The sequence below is a fragment of the Carya illinoinensis genome, chromosome 13, assembly GCF_018687715.1.
Source record: "Carya illinoinensis cultivar Pawnee chromosome 13, C.illinoinensisPawnee_v1, whole genome shotgun sequence".
NCBI lineage: Eukaryota > Viridiplantae > Streptophyta > Magnoliopsida > Fagales > Juglandaceae > Carya > Carya illinoinensis.
Window position 1 is genome coordinate 3,597,138 of NC_056764.1, and position 10,769 is coordinate 3,607,906.

Sequence of the window (10,769 nt, forward strand, 5' to 3'; positions counted from 1 at the left end):
GGTATGGGCATATTGTGGAGGATATTAAGCATGTTTTAAATAGTTTGGATGATTGGCAGATCTACTATGTTAAGAGGACTGCTAATCAAGTTGCACATGTTCTGATAGAAAATGCTTTATCATGTAGTTCAAGTGTGTAGATCTGGGATTTGTATTGAATTGTATTAGTGGGATTGTATTGTCTAGTTAATTTGGTTATTTAGTAATGAAAGTGGATGTGTTTTCTGCTGTAAAAAAAAAAAAAATTACCTACTTTTTTAAAGATATACCAAGACAATATTATTAAAAAATATTTCATTAATCATTAAATAAAAAAATTTAAAATAAATTAAAAAATTCGAACAATATAATTTGAATAGTGAGAATAGCATTTTTCTTGAATCAACTTGCTCGCTGCAACTGCTAAATATTCAAATATCACATATGCTGGATTTCAACGTGTATCGTTTGTTGAAAACTGTTTTGGACGCTTCGGTAAAAGTATTCTGTATGATGTTGACAGCCAAATACATTGATAGAGACATACAAGACTTTTTTAACCAAAGTCCAAAACACATACACGAGCTTTTTAATAGTTTTTGTCTTTTTTTTTAAAGATTTTTATCCAATTAATTGACGGTATGAATCATGATCACGGAGTAGATGAAAGGGTGATGGCTACCATTTCCTGCTCTTAGTTCAAATAAGAATTAGACACGATTAATACATAATTTTTTAATTTATATACATTTATTATGAAATCATTAAAAAGAGAGAGCTATAACGTGTTATAAAACTTTCAAAATGAGAGAGAAAGAGATAGAACTCAGAGAGGTTATGAAAACTTATGAATTCCTTAAAGGATTCAACGATATATATAGGAGTACAAAGGGGGACTATGCTTTTGACGACTAGTACTATGCATTTGACGGCTAGCTTACTATACTAGTACTATGCACTATGCATTTGACGGCTAGTTTACTATGCTAGTACTATGCACTATACATTTGACGGCTAGCTCATTATGCTAGTACTATGCATTATGCATTTGACGGCTAGCACTATGCACTAGCACTATGCGTTTGATGACTAGATAAATGTGGTCATACAATTCAAGATAGTTTATAACACTTCCCTTTTGGATGACCATATTTAAAGAATATGCCTCGTTAAAACCTTGCCAAGGAAAAACCCTGTGGAAAAAAAACCAATGGCGAAGGAAAAAGAGTACAGTATTCATGTATATCACCAAGTGCTTTAGGATTGCCTCATTAAAACCTTGCAAAGGAAAACCCAGTGGGATAAAACCTTAGTGAAGGAAAAAGAGTACAATCAGCACAAGTCTTTAATACATTACTTCCCCTGAAAAATGCACGATAAAAGGTCTTCAAGTTTCCGCATTCTAATGTTCTGCACAATCTTCTTAAATATTGCAGTTGGTAATGCTTTTGTGAATAAATCTGCCAGATTATCACTTGATCGTATCTGCTTGACTTTAATTTTACATTTCTCCTCATGAATTGTAATGATCTTCTTGTGTGTATCTGAAAGATAACTCGCATCTGTACATCCAACTAACTGTGGACTTGATCCATGTTGATAAAATAATCACAACTGAATCTTTCTGCTCATCACTACTCTTCTGGAGTTCTTGTAAATAACACATTTAGTGGAGAATTCATCAACATTAAACCTCTAACCTCATTTTTTAATAAAATGGGTGGCCAGCCTTTTAAGATCAGATAAGCACCGCAGATTTTCAACTCCTCTGTAGGTGTCAAGCGTGCTATTAGGCGTCGCAGCTGTCAGGCGCCGCAGAGCTATGAAGTTATATTTTGTCTCTTTTCTCTTGCTTCACGAGAGATGTTGTATCATAATTTTCTCTATAAAAGAGATATTCAGCTCATCTTCATTCGCATCTTATCTTCTTCACTTTTTTGTAATCATACTGCATTTTTACTCTGCAATCTCTTTCTGCATTCTTATCCTACAATGGCTCAGCGATCTTCTCATGGCCAATATATGAGGTACTCTGCATCTCGTTCATCAGCTGTTCTTGCTTCTACCAAAGGTGCTATCATGCACTATAATGATCTGACTCATAGGTCAGATAATGAAGCTATCTATGAGCTTGTGAGTCTCAGTACCCGATACTCATCATCCATTGTCGCATTTTCTCAGCGACTGCAATCCAGAACTTGTGGAGTTGACAATCTCCATGAGAATATTGCTATATTTCAGCGACTTCTTCTGGAGTCCAACATGAAGATAGAATCAATAAAGTAAGAGAATAAGAATTTAAAATTTTTGCTTAAATCTTTTTTTCGATTGCCCACCCCTTTAGATAGGGATGTCATGCAGATTCTTGAAGAACAAGAGCGTTTAAAGAATGAGGCAAAGTGCCTCAAATTTCTGTAATTCTTGCTTCAAGATAATAAAATAATATTTCACAAATATTCATATTTGTGTTTCTATCTTTTGGTAGATATTCTGTGTGCTTCCTTTTATTTTTTCTTTAATAATGCACACTTCATATCAAACCCATAATATGAATCTGAAATACTAATTGTATTAAAAGATGGTATTTCATGACTAATAATATCATCCATCTTCCCCTTGAAGCCGCAAGAGTTTCAGATTTATATTTCAAATATGTGCAGTTTTCATGAGCCCTTCTGGAGCCTCAATGACATTTAAATCATATATATAAACTGCAATAATAGCTTGTTTCCATTTGCGTTTGGATTGCTTTAGATCATATAAGGATCTTTGAAACTTGATAGAATACATATTTCCAGATGTATTCATATTAGAAGTTTCAGACATTTTCTATCCTTCAGGGATTTTTATATATATATCATGATCCAATGATCCATATAAATATGCAGTTAATCATGCATATCCAAACTCTCGGTAACTTTCAAGCTAATAAAAATCTCAATATGATTTCAACCACTTTAAAATCATATCAATATTGTTTCTTCGAGAAACTAACTTGTGATTTCTATATCACATTTTTATTTCATTTCCATAAATACCCACTGACATTCAACAAGCATCACCTCTTTAGGTGTTTGGACTATAAGTCCCGATGCATCATATTTTACTAGTGAATCAATTCTGCAGGAATTGTTTCTTTCAAATTTGGCCAATATTTTACGTCGTATTCTTTGACGATTCTTGATTCACTTTCATCATTACTTCTAGTAATGTCAATTGCCATCTCATATGGAAATACGTTGTCGACAACGATTTTATTTCTATCCATAATTTCTCTATTATTCATGAAATGTAACGAGATCTCGTTATTTTTAGGTATCTGTCCCTCTTCAAGGGAAGACATTTTCATGAAAAACCTTTTCAGGAGGCACTCTTTAAGAGTTTATATAGGAAAATTTTATACAGAGAATTTGGATGGACTTTATTGCTTGTTTTGTGGGTATGGCATCTTCAGGAGCATCAAATTATTTGTGCCTTTCTCTTTTGAGATACTCTATCTTTTGTATCGATAAGTCTCACATGCCTTTATACATGTCTTTAGACTGCTGAATTTCTTAATTGTCCTACAGGGACTTCATCCTCGCTGGGATTTTAGCAGCTAGAATATGAGACATTTTTATCTTATTGTATTCAAAATTTAATTATCATCTGAATTTCTGGTTCACATATGATAATCAAGATAACGTTGAATAATTTCATCTTATTTGCTTCAAGCAAATTTTTCTTTCCACTTCTGGTGGTAAGACTTTATAGTAAAAGAATCTTCTAGATCTTTTATGGACGTCCATATGAAAATCATTCGACTTATCGTAATTGATTTTGGATGATCAAGATAACCATGAAAAGATACAAATATTTTGAATCAAATCACCTTTTGATGCATCATAATATTTGATTCAATAATTTGTATAATATCATCTCAAAGAGAAAGCTTACAGCTTTTCCAATACGAGATTCTGGCCCGAAAAGATATTCATTATCATGTCCAATCTCTTAGTTTCGTATTATACTTTTCACTTCAGGGAATAGAATGATATAAATTCATTATCATTCACTTCAGTGAATGATATAGATCTAGTAAGACGTGACTAATGATTCTTATCAAAAGCTCATTATTTTGCTCAGTCACTGAAAGACCTGATACAAATTTAGAATACATTGTGAACGTTTGCATTTCATATTGCTACTTCAGGAGCATGCTCGATATTGTTACTTCAGGAGCACATTCGAGACGTTCATTCAAATATATATTCTTTCCACAATTTCAATTATGCAACTCCAGATGCATAAATCATAATGAGCTTTTGTTCAAGTATCACTCATATGAGATATTCAATAAAATTATTGATTTAGGGCGATCCTTCAGGGATGCTCTATTTTCATTCTCAGATAAATCATATCATCAATAATTTATAACAAGTATAAAAGAATAAATAAAACTTTCATTACTACAAAACATTGCAGAATATAAAAATATTTTATAATAAGATAAAAGAAATACATTAATTAAAAATGAACACTTCCATGATCAACTCTACCACTAGAATCCTCAAAAAAATCAGAAACATCAAGGCTTGTAATATCTTCTCCATCTATAGAATCTAAAGCATATGATGGTTCAGCAAAATTTGTTTCAAATTTTTTTTTTTTTCTTTTATAGAAGATTGGTATAAGTCAACCAAGTGCTTATCTGTACGATAGATACGAGCCCAATGTCTAGTCATACCACATCTATGACATCCATCTTCATCTTTCTTTAAAAATTTGTTTTGAGGACCTTTGTCATTCTCTGAGTTGAACCACTTTTGGTGGTACGGTGTATATCTATTATTGTCCCTTTTAGTGTGGTCACTTCTAGGACCTCCACTTCTATAGTTTTTCCTACCAAGTCCACGCCCTCGTTTTCTTTGAAAAGATGCACCATTCGCTTCTGGGAATGATATAAATCTAGTACCATTCATTTCAGGGAATGATATAGAACTAGTAGGACGTGACTGGTGATTTCTTAACAAAAGCTCATTATTTTATTCAGCTAATAGAAGACAAGATATAAGTTCATAATATTTTTTGAACTTTCGCTCTCGATACTGCTGCTGCAGGAGCACATTCGAGGCATGAAAAGTAGTATATGTCTTCTCTAATAAGTCATCATCAGTGACTTTTTCACCACATAATTTCAATAGCGAGCTAATTTTAAAGAGTGCAGAGTTATACTCACTAACACTCTTGAAGTCTTGCAACCTCAGGTGCATCCAATCATGACGAGCTTTTGGGAGGATTACAGTTTTCTGGTATTCATATCTCTCCCTTAAATCATTCCACAAAATAAGTGAATCTTTCACCGTTAGATACTCAGTTTTTAATTCTTCATAAAGATGGTGCCGAAAGAAAATCATTGCCTTAGCACGGTCCTGCAGGGACCCTTGATTTCCTTCTTTAATTGTATCTCCCAGTTTCATCGCATCCAGATGGATCTCAGCATCAAGGATCCAAGATAAATAATTTTTTCCATAAATGTTAAGAGCAACGAATTCCAATTTTGTAAGATTTGACATTTTTTACATATATAAATCAGGAACATAAGTATAGAGTTTTCATTAAGTAATGTAACATTTCATATTCATTTTGGAAATTACAAAAATATATTGAAAAACTTACTTGAAGTAGAGGACTACTAGCTTCAAAATCGTCAGAACTTTCGTACTGATAACGTGTTATGAAATCATTGAAAAGAGAGAGTCATAACGTGTTATAAAACTTTCAAAAGGAGAGAGAAAGAGATAGAGTTCAGAGAGGTTATGAAAACTTATGAATTCCTTAAATGATTCAACGATATATATAGGAGTACAAAGGGGACTATGCTTTTGACGACTAGCACTATGCATTTGACGGCTAGCTCACTATGCTAGCACTATGCACTATGCATTTGACGGCTAATTCACTATGCTAGTATTATGTACTATGCATTTGACGGCTAGTTCACTATGTTAGTACTATGCACTATGCATTTGACGGCTAGCTCACTATGCTAGCACTATGCACTATACATTTAACGACTAGTACTATGCATTTGACGACTAGATAAATGTGGTCATACAATTCAAGATAGTTTATAACAACATTATATTTAATTTTGATATATTTAGATTCTAAATTAATAATATTTTATTTAATTTTGTGTTACGGTTCTATCCCTATCATAATACTATTCCAAATGTCTCGCTTTACCTCCCACGTGGTTGGAAACAAGTTACTAAGAGTTGCACAAAAACAATGTGTTTGACTATTCGTATCATTGGCCATGCACGTTAAATAATAAAAAATCTTATTTACAATTACTTTTATGTATTTATTTATATATTTTATTTATACGATTAGTTGTATCTAGGGCTGGGCAACGGGGTACCGGACCGGGTATCCGGGTATACCCGGCCCGGAACCCGGATTCCAAAGACTCCGGCCCGGATATACCCAGGTTATGACCCGGGCTGAAACCCGGATTGATCCGGGTTTTTACAACCCGGAAATCCGGGTTCCGGCCTATACCCGGGTTTTTTTTTTTTTTAACAAAGCCTGATAATCAGATTATTAATGTTCCTTCAAAATATTGTTCCTTCAGATCTTGCACATAACGTTTCTTTTTCTTTTTCTTTTTCAGATCAACATTCCTTATTACAAAATCATCCCAATTCATGCAAAAATATACACAAAGTGAAAATGAGAAGATAAATCAGATTACAAATTGTCGGAGGACTCCGCGATGCATTGGCAACAAAACATGGATGATAACACCCATCTTGCCTGTACCTATTCTACATAACTAACCACTAGGGCTGGGCAACCGAGTACCGAACCGGGTATCCGGGTATACCCGGCCCGGAACCCGGATTCCAAATCCAGGCCGGACTCCGGCCCAGATATACCCGGGTTATAACTCTGTCCTCTATCTTATTTGCCAACTCATTCGCCAACTCACACCCTCTGCATTTTTGCAACTAGAAATTCATTGCCATCATTTTATATCGTGGATCAAGCACAAAAGCAACATATATCATCAAGTTGAACCTATTTGTGCTACCCCAATATTTCTCATACTTGTTTCTCATATTTATACCCATAGTACTAGTGATAATATCATCACTCAAGCACATATCATTTAACGTATCCTCAATTGTGCAAAGTTGCTCAAAATAAACATTAGCTGTCACATACAAAGAACCAAAAATGTTCAATGTAACATCATAAAAAACTTTCAGCAACTCCACAAAAATTTGTGCATTTTTCCAATCATTGCTAGTGGGGTTCAAGAATTAGTCATCCACAAACGCATATTGTTCAAAGGCTTGTTTGTGTTTTTCAGCGGTACTCAACATCAAATATGTAGAGTTTCATCTAGTAGGAACATCCAAGCAAATCATCCTCCCACTAATTTTTTCCTTTACCGCACAAGCCTTGAACTTAGCAAATCTTGAAGGTGAGGATTTCACATACCGGACAGCATCCCTAATCTTTGACACAAAATCAATTACATCCTTCAAGCCGTCCATAACAATCAGATTCAATATATGGGTAGCACATCACATGTGAATAAATTCACCACCCAGTATAGTACGATCATGGTCTTTTATTCTCTTCCTCATATAATCAACAGCAACATCATTTGAGGATGCATTATCAACTGTGATGGTTAAAATTTTATCAATACCCCATTCATGCAATCTCGAGTTTAACACTCTCCCAATGGTTTCGCCCCTATAGTCAGGAATTTGGCAAAACTTAAGTATTTTTTTGTGCAATCTCTAATTGCAATCAATAAAATGTGCGGTAATGCACATGTAGTTCAGATTTTGCACCGACGTCCAAGTATCGGTGGTAAGACAAATTCTTTGACCATCTAACAATTTTTTTAACTGTATCTTCTCTTCTTTATACAGTTTAATATAATCCCTTTTTAAAGTGCCTCGAGATGGCAAAGTAAATCGAGGCTCTAAATCCGTTACATATTCAATAAAACCTTCATGCTCCACAAGCCTAAAAGGCAATTCGCATCTAATAAAATACTTAGCGGTTGACACCCTAAGTTTTTCTGCATCGTACTTTACTAGGACTTGTGGACTACACACTCTTCCCTCCGCATCCCTCTTAACACTAGAGGATTGACTTCTTCCAACTCCTTTAACTCTAAGAGGGGAAGTTTCACATACATTCTGGAGGTGGTGTAACATAGATGAAGTGCCATTTTTGTAGTGGCAATTGTATAGCTTAGCGCAATAATTGCACTGAGCTTTTGGGTTATCGTGATCAATAGGTTGCACTCTAGTATAGTGTTCCCATACCACAGATTGGTTGCTAGGTTTTTTTTTGGATTTCTTGGGTAAAGGTGGGATGGAACGGGTAGGTTTTTCTGTATGTGTGGATGAAGAAAGGGTTGGAAGAGTCCCAAGCTCCTCTACATCCAATGGAATAGAAGAGGAGTTGCCAACCCCTTGGGTTATACCGACATTACAGCTCACAGAATCTTCTTCCATCTGTTAAAGTTACAACAACAATAACAAAAAAAAAAAAAAAGGAAATTAATTCATGCAGAAAACTTAGTCCAGGTGCCAAGAGTTTTAATTTTGAAGTATGATGTATAAGAGGTATTACCAGCTTGTAACAATAAAGCATAAACAGTGTACATTTCTCACTTCTTGTAGATTTATAAACTTAGTAAACCCTTAAGAACGTTCATGTATGATAATCTACAATTTTATGAATACTAGAGCAAAATATTATACTTAACTCTGAGAAGATGCAAAAAGGCAAGAAAAGATCTCCACAAAAGAAAAGAAAAGATGGATACAAAACATTTTTAAACCTTGTGTCCGAATATCCCATATCTGGAAATAGAATCACCTCAATAGCTCAATCCCACGTTGGGAAAAGAAGTAACTCACATATAATCATGAGCAATCTTACAATTCCAAAATCCATGATTAAACCTAATTTAAATGAAAAACTCTTACACCCACGAAGAAAATGGTGCAATTTATACATGAGCCTTTACACTAGATGCATCTATAATTGCAAAAAATAGTATGGAAGTCTCATTGAGACTCTCAATTTGAGAGAGAATATATATATATATATATAGAACAACCATGCAAAGGGTCACAAAAACTCTTCCCAATAAAATCAAACGAAATATGCTCAAAAGGAGAAAACCAGGCCCCTGAATTGAGTTAGAGGGAAAACCATATCGAGTAGGGCACTTGACTTGCTACTCCAGAACTAAACACATTAATTGTACAGCATTTGCAATCTTTCAAATGTGTTACCACATAATTTTCATGTCATTCAGCCAACTTCACAAGCACAACATCATGTAGAGAAAAATTAGGACAAAAGGTAGTAACTTTAGTCCATTCAAAATTGAAGAAAAAAAAATCCCCAAATCTGACAACAGTGTTATAGACTGAAATACCCAGAGAAAACACAAACATTCATGCACATTCCTCAGAGGAAAAGAAACAAGAAACATTCTTCAGTTCACTTTATAACAAGAACTCAATGTCGTTGTTGACATTGTTATACCCATTATTTGGCACAAGTTTGTCACACTACAACCTGTGATTATCTTCGTACGGCTAAAATCAAGGCTCTTGAAGACATCACAGCCAAAATCAGAAACCCTAAACAAATCACACCCAAATCAGAAACCCAAAATAAATCTCACCCAAAATCAGAAACCACACCAAACAAATCACATCCACTAAACAAACCACACCATAAACTAAAGAACCGAAATGAAAGAAGATTTTATCAAAAACTAACCGAAATGAAAGAAGATTTTATCAAAAACTAACCGAAATGAACCGACAGGATGACGACGACGACGGGATGAGTGGATGACGGTGAGTCAGCGACGACGGGATGAGGCTAGGGTTTCCGGAAAATTCGTTGAGAGAGAGAGAGAGAGAGAGAGAGAGAGAGAGAGAGAGAGAGAGAGAGAGAGAGAGAGAGAGAGAGAGAGAGAGAGAGATTGGGGGGGGGAATCGGGATGCTGTACTCTGTAGGGTATTAACCCAGTGCCAAAACGGCGTCGTTTTGGCACTGGGTTTAGGTTTTTAAAAAACCCGGGTACCGGCCCGGGTGCACCCGGGTTTTAGAAACCGGGTACCGGCCCGGGTGCTTTCCAGGCCGGTGCCCGTAACCGGAACCCGGATAACCGGGTTCCGGACTGGGCCAGAAAAAAATCAGATCCTGTTGCCCAGCCCTAGTTGTATATTAAAAAAAATAATACAATCAATCATATTAATGAAATACACAACGAGTTTGTAAAAGTAACTATGTAATATTATTCTTAAAGAATTTAAAATTTAAATTGGCATTTCATATTCAAAATTTAAATTAGTATCATTTTCATTAAAATTTAACTTTATAACCAATCACGTTAAATGAATATCCGTATTGGTGTACAAAATCACTTATAACTAAAATTTTCAAATAATTTAAAGTTTGTATGGAAGTCAAAGCAACCCATCGTGTTTTTTATACACAAGTTTAGGTAATTTTGTTGGCCTGAACCGTTCAATTATGGTGGAAAATTGGAAATGTTGAACCTTCATGCTTATTATTATAAAAAAATGGTTTTGACCAAACGTTTTAATAAAAAATGGAATATATTATCTTAATTAGAAATTCAAATTCATTATATGTACAGTACTTATGATACCGATATGGCCAAAACAATAAAGCAATACTTCGAGAGGCGAGCAGTGAAAGAGTAGTGCTTGCTTTAGGTAACGATC